At 35.8% G+C, this 18,473-nt stretch overlaps 1 long non-coding RNA gene across 1 annotated transcript in view; it reads right to left on the reverse strand.

Moving 5' to 3' along the window:
* LOC107974699 (uncharacterized) overlaps positions 1-17,685 on the reverse strand; it is a 29,265-nt gene extending 11,580 nt beyond the window's left edge. The window contains exons 1-3 of the long non-coding RNA XR_001717632.3: positions 17,538-17,685; positions 12,206-12,289; positions 9,857-9,965 (exon numbers count right to left, since the gene is read on the reverse strand). This is a non-coding gene — a long non-coding RNA (uncharacterized LOC107974699). The remainder of the gene's footprint in view (positions 1-9,856; positions 9,966-12,205; positions 12,290-17,537) is intronic.
* Positions 17,686-18,473: the final 788 nt, after the last annotated feature.

Consider the following 18,473-nt stretch of genomic DNA (forward strand, 5'->3'; position numbering starts at 1 on the left):
TATTAAGTATATAAAAGTTAATCTTAGTGGACAATACTTCAAATTTCATACTTATAGTTCAAAGTTAACATATTATCCTGCAATATATTTGCTTCTAAATAAATGAAAAGTAAATATAGCAGTAGTGTTTACGATTTAAAATAAATATATGCAATAGCTTAACCATCATCCATATGAAAACTAACAAACATTTTCTCAAGAAAGCATTCAAGACAAAAATATTTATATTTACTTGGCCATTTAGTTGTCAGACATTCAAAAGGGCTTTTTGGACACAGGCGTCTACCTTGTGACTTGATTCAATTGATAGGTTAAGTTCATAAAAGCATCCTGCAAACAACTCTACATCCCGTCTTGACTATTTTTCACTTCACTTAGGCAAATACCACTAAGGAATAACAGCATTAGCTGGAGATACCATTCTCAGATCTTCAAGGTAATTGTGCTTGTATATGTTTTTTAAATTCTTAAAATGGCTTTAGAGAGGCTTTCATTTCTACAAGAATTAGTATTATGAAAGGCACACATGTAAGAGAACATTTATGTTAACTTGATATTGTACAAACATTAATAAAAGTAAAAAGAATTAGACTTTATAGATGCTTTGAGAGTGCCTAGCTAAATTGGGATTCCAGTACCAGAGTGGCTAGCAAACCTAGCAACCCTGTCTTAACATGAAATGAAGAGGAACAGGATGTGAGTGTTTACAAGTGTCTGCCATGAGATACTTTTTTTACCTGGCACATGGCCTTATGCTTAGTGGTCCAATCTGATACCTGGGAAACGGGGTACAGGTCCTTGCACAAGAAACTTGTTTATACTGTCAGAGGCCCTTGTGTGTGGTTCTTGTGTGAGCATGTCCAGTTTTATGCCTGTCTGACCATCACTGTGGTGCTGAGAGCCTGACCTTGTGTTTCCCCTGGTGTTCCAGGGAAATCCTGGGCTGGAGAAGCCCCTAGTTTTCCAAGTGGAAGGCGCATATTCCATATACCACCATGACAGGAAACTAGTTCAAAGATTTCTACTTGAACCTGGGCAGGGAAAGAATAATGAGGGCGGTCCTCTGTCCCTGGGTCATCCAAGATGGGAATGAAGAGTCAAGCAAAAAGACAGAGAGAGATTGAGTGAGTGGTAACTAGTGGTATATAAAAGGGAATAGAGTGTGGGTGACTTCAAGTTCAAGGACAAATGCCTAAATTTTCCATTTTAAAAAAGTGGCAAGAAAGCAGGGAATCAAATATACTAGTCAGAAAAGATGCTTCTAAGTTCTTATCTCTGGCCCATGTTTGACCCGTGTCAGTGGGATGTAGATCTAGAAACTGTGTTAAGGGTAATTGAACTCTGCTTCTGGTATGAAGAAATTAAACTTGTATTCAAAATGGATGCCAAGGCAACATAAACCTATGGGAATTCACCACAACAGAGTGCTTACATGACAAAAGTTTCTTGGATTCTGTTTTGCTTTCAGAAAACTCTGACTCTTTGATTTTAGTTAATTTGAATTAAGCTTCCCATTATGACAGCACTTTACTTTGAAGTGGGATTTTTGAATGTCAAGAATGAAAATCACCTCCCAGTTGGTTGACAATTTATTAAAGCAAGAGGTCTCGGGAGATTAGCACACATAATATTGTAAGCCATAATGTCATAGGGCTTGTTGTTACAAAACAAACATTTTAATATGGATCAGAATGCATTTTGAGTCTCTCTTTTAAAAAGTCAGGAAAGGCATTTAAAAGGGTAACATTAATATGAATGTTTTTATATTTGCTTCTGAAAAACAAAATATCAAGACTATTAAAATTTTTCAAATGTGCATGTGTTAAAGCCTGTCGAAATAAATAAAAATTGGCCATGTTTGTACTATTAAAAATAAGCCAAGTGGAGAAACATCAATCATGTGTGTTACATTGTGTTTCTTTCCCTCTGCAGAATTGTAATTGCCCCTCACCTGTTCCTACTGCTAGTATTATAGTCAGAATTTTTTCATAGTTGATTAGCAGTCATCTCCCATGTCTTCAGAATATGTTGGATATGATGATGATCATAATCCAGCTTGTTTTATGGTACTCAAGTAGCAAATTGAGAACTTAAGATGAAATATAATTTTAATTTGAATATAGGAATGATTGAATTGAATAAGCAAGTATTGTGCTGTTATGTTGTGGCAGATCTTTCACTGTTAGGTTTGATAAGGCAACTTTTTAATATAAAGTTTATTGTCAAAGTATGAATATAAAATGTTACCTGTGCCTTACTAGAAAAAGGTATAAATTAGTAGAGAAGGCATAAAGGAAAGGAAGAGATACTTCATTAATCCCTAGTGTTTATGTTACCACTGTTCAATCTTAAACAATATATTGTATTTCCATTTCCATATATAGAGAGTTTACTTTTAAAGGCATATAATTATTAATATATAAGTTTGAAGAAAATGGAAAGTAAACTATTGTTATTTGAATTATAAAATAGCAATGGTTTAACTTAAAAGTTTATTTCTGAATATATTAATCAACAATAATAATTTATTTTTAACTTAATCATAACGAAAGTGGAAGCAGCATTTGTATGCAGATAGTTAGGTTTTCCCCAGAGATACTCTTTTGTGCTCCCTCGCATTCTCTCTCTCTCTCTGGCTTTCACTCTGTGTTTTCCAACCCATGGATAATACACAGAATTCAACAAGATGCAAAATTTATGAGAAAGAATAAACTTGTATTAATTTAGCAATTATTCTGTGTCAAACTCTGTACTAGATGTGTACCTGTCTATCATCCACCTATCTGAACATTAGGAGGTAAATTGCTTGAGATTATGTCACTCGTAAGTGCTAAAGCTTAAAAGAATATTCTAGACTATTTGATTAGAAAGCCCATGCCCTTTTCTTCCATGATAAACACTTCCAATCCAAGTGGCTATGGTATGTCTTAACATTTATCAAAATAATAAAGAAATTTTCAAGTACTATGGTTTTATTTGTCAAAGAGGAATACCACTGATGTTTAGATAATTTCTTTATGTGGATACTAAAATATTTAACTTGAAAATCTATGTCTTAAGGATAATATACATATGAGCTTCTGATGATCACAGAATAATTTGCCCTTTTATTAATCATGTACCATTTTAAATGATAAATTCAGAAATTGTTAAAATATTTAGAAAGGTTAATTTTATAATATAGGTGATTAGCTCTACTTAAATCAACTGTGATATCAAACAGAAGCTCTATACCCTGCACTTGTGTATAATTAAACGGCATCTATTCATTAATTACTCACTTATCATTTTGTACCTGTATTCATCTGGATATAGTATCAAACTAGAGCATTGTAGACCAGCATATAACCAATAGTAATATGCATTTATTCAATCAGTAAATGCTGCAGAAGAAAACACTATATTCTAGTTATAAACATTATTAGCATATATCAAAAACTACTATAAACTAGTTTTCAGTATGGAATATATGGAAAATAAATTCATAAATATAATTTAAATAAAATTAACATAACAGAAAAATGTCATCCTCTGTAACAATCAAAGTAGAATTTAATTATATATATAGTCACTTCAAAAAATAAAGGTAAGAGTATATACCATAAAAAATTGTTAAGATTCAATGGTATAAAAAATATGAAAATCTACTCTAAATTTTAAGTCACTGTATACATTAAAACTGCAGTTTCTATATATTTGACAGCATTATATGCAGATATCAATAATTTTTACTATACTGGACTTTAACTACAGGTAATTATAAATTTTGTGTGTAACTGGTCCTCTGGGTACTTAGCTATTTAGTATTATTCTGGGTCTCTCTGTGAGGGTGTTTTGGATGAGATAAACTTGTGCATTGGTACACTGAGTACAGTAGTTTCATCTTATCCTTGGAAGGGAGATAGCTTCCAAAATCTTCAGTGTATGCCTGAAACCACAAATAGTTCTGAATCTCATGGCTGTCAATCGGGACATATTTCTGTTCATTTCTTCCACCCACAAGTGTAAAGCCTTTCCCATCTTAACCAAGCACTTATCACACACTGTGGCTGTAATTTTTGCAGTTTGAGGTGGGACAGCAAAACTATCCTGAATTTCTTTTGTTCTTCACAATTTCGTGGATAGAAAATTTACTTTTACTGAAAATTTTAGCAACCTCAACGTACAATATTTTTCCTTGTTAAGTTGAGGACTTTCACTTTTTCCCTTAAAGGAAGCACTTTAAAATTTATTTTTGGCATATTTGAATTATCAGCATCACCACTATTATACTTTGGGGCCATTGTGAAGTACAATAAGAGGTCCTCGAACACCAGCACTGCTGCTGCATTGCTATACTGCAAAAGTCAAGCTGAGAACCAAGCAGCTACTAAGTGACTAATGGGGTAGGCGGTGTATACAGCATGGATCTGTTGGCAAAGGGGTGATTAGCGTCCTACCAGGGAAGGTGTGGGATGCTGTGAGATTGCATCATGCTGCTCCAAATGGCATGTAATTTAAAACTTATGAATTATTTCTGAAATTTCCTGTTTGACATATTCGAATCATGCTTGACCATGGGTTAATGGAACTGCAGAACTGCAGATAAGGGAGGATGACCATGAAGCAGCTAGCTATCCCTAATGTGAGTGGGCTTCATCCAATCAGCTGAGGAGCTAAATAGAACAAAAAGGCCGAACCTCCTCCAAGTAAGGGAGAATTTTTCCTACCTTCATACTGAGACTGACATATCAGCTCCTCCTCGGTCTTCATCCTGCTAGTTGTTAAACTGGAATTGCACCATCAGCTCTCCTGGTTCTCAAGTTTTTGGACTCAAACAGGAACTACACTATTGGTTCTTCTGTGTGTGCCTCCAACATTTCAACTCACCCCAGAAATACTCAGATTGTCAGCCTTCATAATCACAGGAGATCTTTTCTTATAATAAGTCTTCCTTTTCTCTTTTCTTTCTTTCTTTCTTTCTTTCACTCTGTCTCTTTCCTTCCTTCCTTCCTTCTTCTCGTTCTTTCCCTCTGTCTCTGTCTCTCTGTCTCTCTCTCTCTGTCTCTCTCTCTCTCACACACACACACACACACACACATACACACGCACACTCCATTGGTTCTGTTTCTCTGGAGAACCCTGACTAATACACTGTAAATGTCACTCTTACAAAAGATGATAACTGCTCTTAATATTTTTTTATTTTTCTAGGTCCTCATTCATTGCCTAGTAAATGAATAATTGTTGAATGAGAAATTCTCAGATTAAGAGTTTTGGTATAACATATACCAATGGAACTCTATTGGTACAACATATTTTCACTTAACTGATTATTGACAGCCAGTGGCAGTAACTCATCTTTTGTTTTGATTCTAATTTTAGATTTCATTTTTCTCATTACAGTAAGACATTAACATTATAATTATGTAAGTTAAAAGTAAATTCCAAAATAACTTTTTTTCTATAAAACTACATAGTATTTTGTATTCTTAGCTATTTCAAAAGTACAGAATAAATCTCATAGCTGGTCTAAGGTCTTATCAGCGTAATTCATGGAGACTTCCAAGAAACTGACTCCTATTCTATTTTCACAGTCTTAAGTTTGAAAATAGACTTAAATTCAGCTCTTAGCCTAGGTAGCCTTAGTGCAATGGGTGGAATTTTTTTTTTTTTTTTTTTAGAGACAGAATCTCGCTGTGTCGTGCAGTGGCACGATCTTGGCTTACTGTAATTTCCACTTTCTGGGTTTAAGTGATTCTCCTACCTCAGCCTCCTGAGTAGCTGGGACTACAGGAACCACCACGCCCAGCTAATTTTTGTATTTTTAGTAGAGACGGGGTTTCACCCTGTTAGCCAGGATGGTCTCAATCTCTGTCTGGACCTTGTGATCCCCCCGCCTTGGCCTCCCAAAGTGCTGGGGTTACAGGCGTGAGCCATCGCACCCGGCCGGATATTTTTAATTCACAAATGTGGTGCATACTTAATCATAAGTACCAGATTGTTTGTTCACTGAAAAATGTTGACACTAAGGAGATACACTGACAAGAATAAGGGATCTCTAATGTATAATCAGTGTCTGCAGTATAGCGAGGACTTAGGACAGATGCTGTGCTTCTAGAAGATCTGACATGACACTTCCTCAGACATAATCATTCCAACTATTTGGATTTAGGAGGCTGTAACTTAAACTTTTCTCTGTAACAAAACATGGAGCTGCTTTATCTACACTTTAACTGTGATAATTTTCTTAAATATCCCACAGGACAAATAAAACTTACTTGATTAGCCCTGATTTAATTTTTGAAGGACTTTTCATTGTAGCAACTTATAGGACATTATTGAAAACTATAATATAATTATTAGCATATATGCTTAAAACTTCCAAACTATTTTTCACTATTAGAAGCATTCAGTATATTGAAATGGTAAAAACTATTTGTAATATAAGTGTAGATATTACTTACTTTTAGAGAAATTACATAAGAAATATTAAACATTTTGGTTGACTTCACAAAACTGAAAACCTATATGTTAATTAGACTGAGTACATGGGATGCATAAAATTTTATTAATGATTTTTTCTCTAAGGTGAGAGAAAAACTGATTTTGTTTAAATGCTGATGGGATCCAGCAAACAGAAATATTTTGAAGACGTTGGTAACAGAAGGGAAAATTGATAGAAAAATGTCTCTAGAGAGCACAGAAATGGATGCAATACAAAGAATATATGAAGTCTTATTTCTCACCCTGAGAAAGCTATATCTTCCACTGCAATTGTTGGCAAAAGTAAAGAGTGGTGAGCCAGATTTCTGGTAGTCAATTAAGCTTCAGCAATTTCAACTTCTACACTCTCCCTGATATCATACGGACTGGAAACCTGAGAATGGTTTTTCTCAGATTTCTAACTAACATAATGCCAGGTTAGATTCCACCATCAAGAGGTACGTGCATAACATACACAGACTGGAAGCTATAATTGTCTTCCAGAAGGATAGGAGTCCCAAGAGCAGAAAGTAGACACAAATTTCTCCCTAATTCTGGAAATTTTATTTAACAAATGTACTTTAGTGCTGTTAGTGGCCGAGGCTATTGGTGGCAGCTTCTTCACTTTCTGAAAAACAGTGGCATTATTCTCTGTCTTTCATTCTACCAGCTCTTCTATAGGCTTGCTAATACCTAACTTAAATATTATCCCTTCCAGTTTGAAATATTTAGAGCACTTTGTACTTTCTTGACTCAAACTTGACTGATGAAGGAATGTGGTTTCAAATATATTTACAGTTATAATGGCTGAAGTTTGAAGCAGTTTCAATCTGAAATGTAGGAAGCAAATTTAGTCATGAAAAGGAGGGGTTGGCTATTTTAAAGAAACAATATTTCTCTGCAGAGAATAAGAGAAAGAATTAACTTGGCAAATATGGTATAGCTTGGCAGCCATATAAACTAGGTAAATTTGATAATGAAGATAGAGTACCAAAACTGTTTTTTTTTTTTTTTCCTATCCCAGCACTTTGGGAAGCTGAGGTGGGCAGATCACCTGAGGTCAGGAGTTCAAGACCAGCCTGGCCAACATGGCAAAACCCCATCTCTACTAAAAAAATACAAAAAAAAAAAAAAAACATTAACCGGGTGTGGTGGCAGGTACCTGTAATCCCAGCTACTCAGGAGGCTGAGACAGGAGAATTGCTTGCACCCCGGAGGCAGAGGTTGCAGTGAGCCAAGACTGAGCCATTGCACTCCAGCCTGGGCAACAAAAGCGAAAATCCATCCAAAAAAAACAAAAAACAAAAACAAAAACAAAACCAAACAACAACAACAACAACAACAAAAAGTAGCAATTAATGTCCCTGAAATTTCAAAAGTAGATTAAGGAAAAGGAAGCATTAAGCAGACCAACAAACCAAAGAAGTTCAGGATTTTAGTCCAAATGATTCTGATAGCCAAAGTAGGCTGCTTTAGGGGAGAAGTACAAGTGTTGTACAAATAACCAAATAAGTGTGAGTGAAGCATTTAGGCTTATTTGATTTTATTTAGGTGCTTTTAGATTTTTTTATACTTTTAATGGCTGAAGGTAAGTTGATGACGTAGAAAAGTGTGAACCTAGGTTAATTACTTAGTATGACTATGGTACGTGTGGAGGGGAAACAGATTTTGAGATGTCAACTCTGGGTAATGAAGCACAGTGACTGGAAAATCTGAAATCACAGTATACATAGAGATGTGTGATTCATATTTTTCTTCAGGTAATTTATAGAAAAGAGAATTTTGTAGAGTAGCTTGGGGAGCTAATCCCATGGACAACAATGTTTGTAAAAGAGATGTGTGTTTAAGTCCAAAACAACTGACTCAGGAACACAATTCTGACACACAACCCACTTGTTTCTGAAATATAAATGTGCTCAGATATTTCTCAGTCCTTCACTTCTTCTTTAATCTGTGAACCTGAAAGTTTTATTATCTTATTCATATAACTTACTTCTGGGTATGGTCGAAGAAATAGGTAAGGCTTTGTTACTATAGGTAAAGATTTTCATTTCTGTTTTAATATCTCACCTTTTTTCCTTTTCTTATTTCTTTAAAATTAAAGGCTAACTATATGCCAGAGTATTGTATATTTCTTTATTCAATGTCAATATGGTTCAAGTTTTTTATCTGGTGTCTTAGTTTATTAACTATAGTTTGATGAAGTGAAATTAAATGAATAGTAGTGATTTAGATATGGTGAATTGCTTAATAATCTAGACAAGTCAGATCATAATGATCATATAAAGTGTTCAGGGCCAATTAATGACCAAAACCTTATTATAAGATTGCATGTATTAGAATATAAATATAAATACATGCTTTTTCTTTTAAATAAAATATGACATGTTGTTGAAAATTACCAGAATCACATCAGTCACAACTCATTCAAAAAATATCTAAAACATACAAGAAATCATTACTACTTCCTCTACTACACTTTATTACATTTAGTTTTTCATCATAAATAAGAGTTCACTTTCTAAAGCCCCTCCCTCTGGAAAATCTCTCAACTAATTTCTGTTCTCTGAAGCTTCTCTCTTCTATCTTCTGGCCAGAAAGCTTGGGCATTACTTAGCTCATTCTGTTGCACTTTCTGCAAATGTGCCCATATCTGGGATAAAGCAGCACATGGAAAGATAAAGAAAAATAAAAATGAATATTCACCCCACAGCCTTTGGGCCACAGCTCCTCAACTCTGAAATAAAAATATTTTCTTTCCTTAGAGTTTGATTTCTCTCGGGGAGACGGAATGTTGTTGGTGTCCCCGATGTCACTGCCAAAGAATTTCTTTAGGCATAGTACAAGAAACAACAAAGAAAATATTAACCAAAAAAGTTGGAGGGATCCTCCACTTTCTCTCAGCATCTGGAGTTCCATTACTTAACCATGTGGCCAGATGGCTTCTTTATTAGTTTAAAGCATGCTATAAAAAAATTACCTAAGCTTAGTGGTTTAAAACAACAGAAATGTGTTCTCTCACAGTTCTGTAGTCCCAGAGTTTGAGAGGAGTTTTACGTGCTAAAATTGAGGTGTGGGCAGTGTTGGTCCTCCTGGAGAGTGCAGGGCAAAATTTATTCATTGCCTCTTCCACCTTCTGATAGCACTAGCATTCCTTGGCCTATGGCTTTATCAATCCAATCTCTGCTTCACAAATCACATTGCCTTATTTTCTTCTACAGTCGAATCTTTCTCTATTTCCCTCTTCTAAAGACACTTGGGATTACATTTAGGGCCCATCCAGTTAATTCAGGTTAATCCCTCCATCTCAAGATCCTTAATTTAATAACATCTGCAAATTTCCTTTGTCCATATATAAAAAAAAACATTCACAGGTTTCAGAGAATACGACCTGTGTATCTTTGGGGCCATTTTTCAGTCTTCCACAGCTTCTGCTGGAACTCTTGTTATCAGCAGGCCTGTGCTCACTTTTTTGTACAGGCTGTGGGATTCAGTTCAGGCTATGGGGATGCAGGAGAGAGAAAAAGGTAAGCACAGCTAGTTCAATGGAAATTCAAACCCTGGCCTTCTTCCCCAATCTGCCTCCTACTATTCAATTTTAAGATAGTTGTTCCTAGCATTCGGTCTAGGTTTAATAACTACATGTAGTGGGAGAGACAGAATGGTGTGTGCTTATGTCATCTGATCAAGAGCTATAACCTCCTAACATGGTTTTTTAACTTTCATATTTAAATCAATGTAATGTAAAAATTAAGTCCTTAAACACATATTTAATGATTAGAATTAAAAAAAGCATTCCCCTGCTCTACCTTATCTCTTACCTGATTTCTGTGCCCCATAAGCTGCATTTACCATGTTTTTTGTGTGTTTGTTTGTTTTGTTTGTTTGTTGTTTGTTTATTTTGAGATGGAGTCTTGCTCTGTCGCCCAGGCTAGAATGCAGTGATCTCACTAGAATGGCATGATCTCACTGCAACCTCCACCTCCTGGGTTCAAGCAATTCTCCTGCTTCAGCCTCCCAAGTAGCTGGGATTACAGGTGCCCGTCACCACGCCTGGCTACTTTTTTTGTATTTTTAGTAGAGTCGGGGTTTCACCATGTTGGCCAGACTGATCTTGAACTCCTGACCTCATGTGATCCACCTGTCTTGGCCTCCCAAATTGCTGGGATTACAGGCATGAGCCACTGCGCCTGGCCCATTTTCCACATTTTTATTGATATTTTTGCTTATGATTAAGGTATCATAAAAATATTATGTAATTGTTAAAATCTCTTATAAACACCAATAGCCTGTATGCTCTTTAGTCTTCTGTAAATATACCTGTGTGTGCATGTTGGTGTGTATGTGTGTGTGAGGGTCTTTTTTTTTTTTTTTAATTTACCCTCTTGGCGGGTTTTGCATTTTTTTGTGGGAGGGTCTTTATAGGCATGGAATATGGTCTTATGTGGTAGCATTCAGTTCCCATATCAACAGCTACCGACTTAAGAGGCTTCTCATTGTTACTCAAGGCCGAGAGAAAGAAGGAGAGAGAAAGAAAAGACAGGAAAGAGACAAAAAGGAGACAGAGAAAGAGAAGGATATATTGGTATGGAGGTGTCAAAATAAACCATACATGAAATGCTCAAAGCCACACTTACTGGATTTTTGCTTAATGGAGGAAGTGAGACCTGACCCTTAGATAATTTGAAAGGACTTGGAGCCTCAAAGGCGAAGCCTAATGGCTTTTTCTCCTCTTAGGACATTTTACCCGAGAGAAGATAGAATTGTTTTAAAATATGGCATCAAGAAGGAATAATCATGGAATTAAACCAAATTATATTAATAGGGCTAGGGTTACATTAAATGTTGGTGGAAAGTCACATGATAATAGGGAGTTAGAAGAAATGACTTTATTGCAAAGGATCAGAATTCAAACTTGTGGGAAAATGTTAAGAAATGGAAACATTAATGTGGAAAGCCTTTGTAAGGGTTTTAAGATTTTGTGTTGTTTTACTTTGAGATATTAAAAAATAAAAACAAAACTATTTAACATTTAATTTAAATATTTTAATATTGTTCTTTGTGTATTTTCTCTTTCTTACACCACTGCCTTCAGAAAAATTAACACATATACATATGCACACATATATACACACACGCACATATATATACACACACATATACATTTCCTTATTGTAAATATTACAGAAAATAGACAAAGCTTTACAGATTAGACCACAATTATCCCTTTGTCTGCTTCTTTGTAAATGAAACAATTTTATCCTAAGGGGATAATACTGATTATGGGCAGCAACCATTAACTATATGTATCCGTGTGAATGTGGAGAAAGCAGGGAAATGCAACTAGAGTACAAACATATACTGTAGATGGCTGATCCTTAGGAGGTCTATTGGTGCGTGCATGTGCATATGCTCATGAGCGTGCACACAGTCATTAGCATTTGGAAAAGGAAGCCGCCTGATCCTTGTTTTCAAAATGGCACCACTACTTTTTTTATAAAATAAGCCTCGGCTGTTTCTTTTCTTAGAAATATCTTCTTCATGTTCTCATTTCCTAATTTTATAACAACTTAATCATTTAATGTACATTTTTCTCTAATTGTGGTAGATAGCACTTAACTAATTTCTCTGAAGAAATTAAAATACAAGGAGAGGATTGCATCATGAAATTTACATGTGCCACTATCATATTTTTGCTCTTTTAAGATCTGTATATTTTTCTGTTTCAGAAATAACTTACCAAACTCTGTGAACATTAGATCATTTTCTGCTGTATGTGTCAAATCAGTGAACATTTCATTTTAATAATTATTGTCTTTCTTTCCTAGAAGAGTGAAGCAAAGGATATTCAGTCTCCTGTTTATTATCATCTTTTCCCAGTAGAATATAGTCTGGTAATTGGAAAAATGTTCAGCCACCCCAAACTCATTTCACATGTGCTTTCCCTCATCACTGATTAATGATTCCAACTGTCTCTTTTCCTCTAATGTGTGAAATGAGGTCTTCCCACTGTGACATGGCTTGTTAAAAGGGAGATTTACGCTACCGTCATGTGGTGTGATGCACTCCACGTATTATGTAAAGCAATCATTTACAGGGTCAGGCACCATGGGTCAAATCAGGCACAAAGATGTAGGAGAAACGTGCTATGACAATCTGGAGTAAAATGATTTTATTTCAAACTATGTTAATTACTTGATTTTATAAGTCACAGAGGGCTAAGAGTAAGGCAGGGACTACATCAAAATTTGTTTTTCTAGAACACATTACATGAAAATGAAAGGCCACAATGTGAGAGTACCTGGGGCATCCTATGACTGTGAAGCTGGCTGATTCTTTGAAACCGATGCTTAAAATACATAAGCTTCCGTTATAGATTAGTTTTTAAAATAACCAGCTAAGTTAGATATTAAATTTAAAACAAATCTATATCATTTAATTTCTAAGTAGATTTTAGGGCAAGGAACTAAATAATGTGTTTTCATAAGCCACATACTTTTTTTGTATACAAAGTTGTCTTTACCTTCTGAAAATTAGTTTTAGAACACAGGAAAATAGAGCATATTCAACTGCCTTCCAACAACTTGTGCTATATACTTAAAGTATAAACAGTTTTATTTTTGTTGAAAATTATTTTTTGGACAATGACTTCGGTTCAGGCATATGCTAAAAAATTCTGTTTTGATATAATAGGTTGTGTCTTTAGAGTATGGGTAGTTGTTGAGAAGTGGGAAGTGTTGGTTTAAATATACGGGGGAAAACAAATATTAAATTATCATTTTCATAAGAACACGGATCTAAGAGCCTTGAACTTGTAAATCATTACTACAATTACAAAAAAAAAACAGAAACACAATAGGTAAAAGTAAATATTACTTTGCAAAGCACAATATAGGCTATTGAAAAATATGTGCAATATAATTGTATTTATATCAATTCATAGGTACACGCAAAAACTTAACATGAGTAGAAGAGCCACTGATTAATGATGAATATATTTACTAGGGTCTGAACTTCATGAGAACAGAGATTTTATTTTTTTCTCTTTCATTCACTGCTGTAAACATAGTGCCTATTAACGGTAATTTACATATCCATAATATTCAATGAACATTTTCTGAACAAGAATTACTTACTTCTATTTTAATTAATTTCTTTCTTACTGTGCAATACTAGAAATATACTACTCATCAGTTACATCACTATCCATTTGGAGTGTCAATGACAATGATTAACTTTTGGTAACATGAACTCTCATAATAATGCCAAAATCTTTTTTTGTTGTTGTTGTTAAAACTCAAAATAAGTAAGTTTGGTGCTAATTTTTAAAATAATTTTTTTCTCTCCCAGTATTGAGAACATGAGTTTGTCATAAATAAAGCGAACAAGCAAACAAACACCAAATATAAAACGTTAAAACAGGAGATCATCATTCATTCATCCATTCATTCAAGAAACCTACTATATTTACTACCTTAAGAGCTTTGCCAAGCTCTACCTACTTTATGATTAGTACCTTAAGAGCCTGGTGGATAAGAAAGACATACCAACACAAAAATAAGTAGAGGAGTAGAAAATATTCAATGTTAGAGACATTTGAAGAAGCTAGAAAGGACTGGCCCACCAAACATGAACAGCAGTACAGAGGAGTAATAAGAGAAAGTGGCAAAGTTTAACCTAAGACTTAAATAATATATAGGAATTTAAAATATTACTTCAGTCATTTCAAAATACATAGACCTAAATCAATTATAGTCTAAAATCAGACTACATATGAAAATTTGCATTCCCTATACTTCTAATATTTCAGAATACTTAAGACACTAGTTAACCCTCAAAATTCTTCTAACCAATGAAACTTTTACGCATAGTTCTCAATAATTTTTCCCAAACATAAATCTTACTGTCTTGGATAATTTTAAAGTTTTATTAAAAAAAAAACCACAGGGAAACAAATAACAAAACAAAACATGCCTTTTATTGTTTTCAGAGCCCTGAGATAACCCTTCATGTTCACTATACTGTACGCAAACGTTCTGTTGATTGTGAATCAAAGCTACTCTACTTGTGTATTCTTAACTTGAACAATCAAAAATTGTTGTCTACAAACACCTATTGATTCTCTAGCCCATTTCTATAATGATAATTATTATTGTGCTCCACAGTCACCTGTAGTTCTTTAATGCCTTTCCTTTCTCTCTCTTGCCTTCGTTTCCTTATCCAGCTTACATTCTATGGTACAAAATTTCATCCGCCCTTTTGATATTATCAAATGGCTTGATCATATTTATAATATACATACTAAGCAGAATCAGAAAGGGAGGGTAGACAAAGCAGTAGAAGGAGAAAAAATATAGACATTTAATGGGATATTATTGCACAGAACAGTTTTATGAACTGACTGTTTTTGCTCTTCCCCCAAATTCTTATGTAGAAGCCTTAACCCTCAGTGTGAATGTATTTGGAAATACAGTAACTCCCCCCACTGACTTATTCATGGTTTTGCATTTCACGGTTTTAATTATCCATGGTCAAGAATGGTCTAAAAATATTAAATGGAAAATTTCAGAAATAAACAATTCATAAGTTTTAAATTGTGTCTCATTCTAAGGAGTGTGATGAAATCTCAAGCCATCCCACTCCTTCTTGCCTAGTATGTGAATCCTTCCTTTGTCTAGCAGGTCCACTCTGTCTACACTATCCGCCCATGACACACTTAGAATCCCTCTGGATTCCCAGATCAACTGCTGTGGTATTGTTACTGGTGGAAGGGACTCAATTTACTGGTGGTGAATCTGTACGGGTCTGCTGCAACCTCAATTCTTGCCTCCTTAGAAGAAAGAATTTGACTGAAGTGCATAAGCCCCAAAAAGAGACAGAGACAAGTTTCAGAGCAGGAGTGGAAGTTTTTTAAAAACTTTAGAGGTCGGGCACAGTGGCTCACGCCTGTAATCCCAGCACTTTGGGAGGCCGAGGCGGGCTGATCACCTGAGGTTGGGAGTTCGAGACCAGACTGACCAACATGGAGAAACCCCGTCTCTACTCAAAATACAAAATTAGCCAGGCGTGGTGGCACATGCCTGTAATCCCAGCTACTCAGGAGGCTGAGGCAGGAGAATCGCTTGAACCCGGCAGGCGGAGGTTGCGGTGAGCCGAGATTGCGCCATTGCACTCCAGCCTGGGCAAGGAGAGTGAAACTCCGTCTCAAAAAATAAAAAAATAAAAAAAAATAAAAACACTTTAGAGAACGAAAGAAAGGAAAGTTCACTTGGAAGAGACCCAAGCGGGCACCTGAAGGTCAAGTGCAGTGTTTAACCTTGATCCTAGGACTCTATAAGCTGGCCCCTTTCCCAAGATTCTTTCCTTAGGGTGGGCTGCCTGCATGTGCAGTGCAGTGTCCTCCTTACCCTTGGGAAGTGCGTACATGTGGTGTGTTTAGGAAGTTGTATTCATGCCCATCTGAAGCTTCTTTCCCTTTTCTGGTGAAGTGCCCTGGGAAAATAATATTTCACCATTTTGTCTCTTAGTGCACATGCCCGGCCTCACTTTCCCAATATCTGAGATTTTACTGGAAGCTCTTTTTGCTTACCCCTGGGACCTGCTGTCAAATTATCATTTATAGAGAGGCCATGTGATAACTGTTGAACCATCACCTGATATTCCTGGTAGGTGGGGGAAGAGCCCTCTCCTGCCCGGCTCATGCCTCCTAACTACCTGGGACAGTATTGCAGTGCCTGTGTTCAAGTCACCCTGACACTACTCAGTATGTTATTCAGTCCCAAAGCTCAAGAGTAGTGATGCAGGCAATTGGGATATGCCAAAGAGCAGCCATAAAGTGCTTCCTTTAAGTGAAAGTTCTTCACTTAACAAGAAAAAAAAAATCCTATGCTGAAATTGCTATGGTAAAAATGAATCTTCTACCTGTGAAATTGTGAAAAAGGAGAAAGGAATTTGTGCAAAAGCTACAGCCACGGTGCAGGAATAATGCTTAGTTAACACGGAAAAAGCGTTATGTTTGTGGGTGGAGGACATGAAAAACATGTTCTGATTGACAGCAATCAAATTCGATACTATCTGTGGTTTCAGACATTCACTGCGAGTCTTGGAAGGTATCCTCTGCGGGGATAAGTGGAGATGACTAGAAACTTTAAGAAGGTGAATGAAGTTCAGTGTGGTCATAAGGGTGGGGCCTGATTCAATAGGATTAGTATTCTTATAGAGGGAAACACTGGAAAGCTCTCCTCTCTCTCTCTCTGAAGAAACACAAAGAAGAGATCAAGTGAACACACAGAGAGATGGCAGCCATTTGCAGACCAGGAAGAAAGCAGAAAGCCCTCCTCAGAAACCAACGCTATTGGACATCGATCAGGAACTTCTAGCCTCCAAAATGGCAAGGGAATAGATTTCTGTCATTTCGGCCATATAGTCTGTGACATTTTGTTATGGCAGCCTGAAGAGAATAATATAGCAAGTGTCATGAGAACAACTGAGCACAGGATTTGTAAATGGCTGTGGTTGGGGAGTATTTTATGAGTTTGTGACTTCAGGAACAAAATAGTTCAGGAAAAAACAAATTCTAAGAAATGGTTATGGGAGTGAGTGGTTGCTCAAGGGGTAATAAAGTTCATTGAATTTGAATAGGTCCAGAGGACTAGGGTTTAGGGTGAGATAGATTTAACAGAGAGAGAAATAAACATGAGTGAAAGGAAGAGGATTTATATTCTTAACTAGTAACAAAAAAAGCATAACAGGCATATAACGAATATGGAATCCTTTACACTGGATATTTCCATGAGAATGTAGTTTTTCTGCTATGTAAAAACAAAATAAGACTTCTGAAAACTTATACTCTGCCATTATAGATGGCATTCATAAGGGTACTCTAATTTCTGTGGTGAATACTCTCTCAGAATAGACAAAGCATTGTACCATCTGCTTTGATAATGTGACTACTAGGGTCAGGCTACAAGTTCAAGACTGCTTGAGTTAAATATCCCAGGAGAGGAAAGAGATATGTTCTGTCTGTATGCAATAAATTTGAAAGGTAAAATGCCAGTGGCCTGAAAACTAACCTCGATGTGGACAGGGCCAGCACACAGCAATACACGTCCAGAAAGTCCACATTAGTCAGGAGAAACTTGGAAAGTACAGCCCATCAGGATTGGGTCAGGAAGGTGAGCTGGCTGTTCCCAAGGGTGATATATTTGCAAAGAATCCTGCAAACAGATTTCTTATATAACAAGAAGTTTAATGCTTAGATAAAACTATTAGCTGAGGAAAAATTACTACTTCAATCAATTTAGGTTTAGCTACTTCTTTCGTGTTTTTATTTTTTCTTTTAAGTGTGTCAGTTTACATTAATTTTTTGTTTCTGGTTTGATACATCAAGGGTTGCAGAGAAATTTTTCTAAAAGAATGCATCCCAGACAGAAAACACAAAGAAAAATAATCAATTCAATGAAAGTTCACTTATCAGACAAATTTATTGTGCAGTACTAAGTGTAAAAAGACCTATAGCTAAATATGCATTATCAGACCTTTCTATAGCATGGGTCCCAGGATTTCATGTTTGAAGAAGTATTACGGTTCCTCAAAATTCATATGTCGAAACTTAACCCCCATGTTTATCACCATCACCTTAGGAGGTGGGGCCTTTGGGATGTGATTAGATCATAAGGTTAGTGCATTCATGAATGGGATTAGTGTCCTGATAAAAGAGGCCTGAGGGAACTTGTTCCCATTTCCACCATGTGACAGTTCAGAGAGAAGGTGCCATCTATGAACCAGAGAGTGGGCCTTCACCAGACACAGATTTGGCCAGCATCTTCATCTTGGCTCCACTACCGCCTTTTTGTTTGTTTCTTTAATTTATATCTTTATTTCTCTCTTTTAAAAACAATTGTATAAATTTAAGGGGTATAAGTACAGCTTTGTTACAAGGATATATTGTGTGGCTGTGAAGTCTGGGATTTCAGTGTAATCATCACCTGAATAATGTACATTGTACC

Source organism: Pan troglodytes, chromosome 4, assembly GCF_028858775.2.
Source record: "Pan troglodytes isolate AG18354 chromosome 4, NHGRI_mPanTro3-v2.0_pri, whole genome shotgun sequence".
NCBI lineage: Eukaryota > Metazoa > Chordata > Mammalia > Primates > Hominidae > Pan > Pan troglodytes.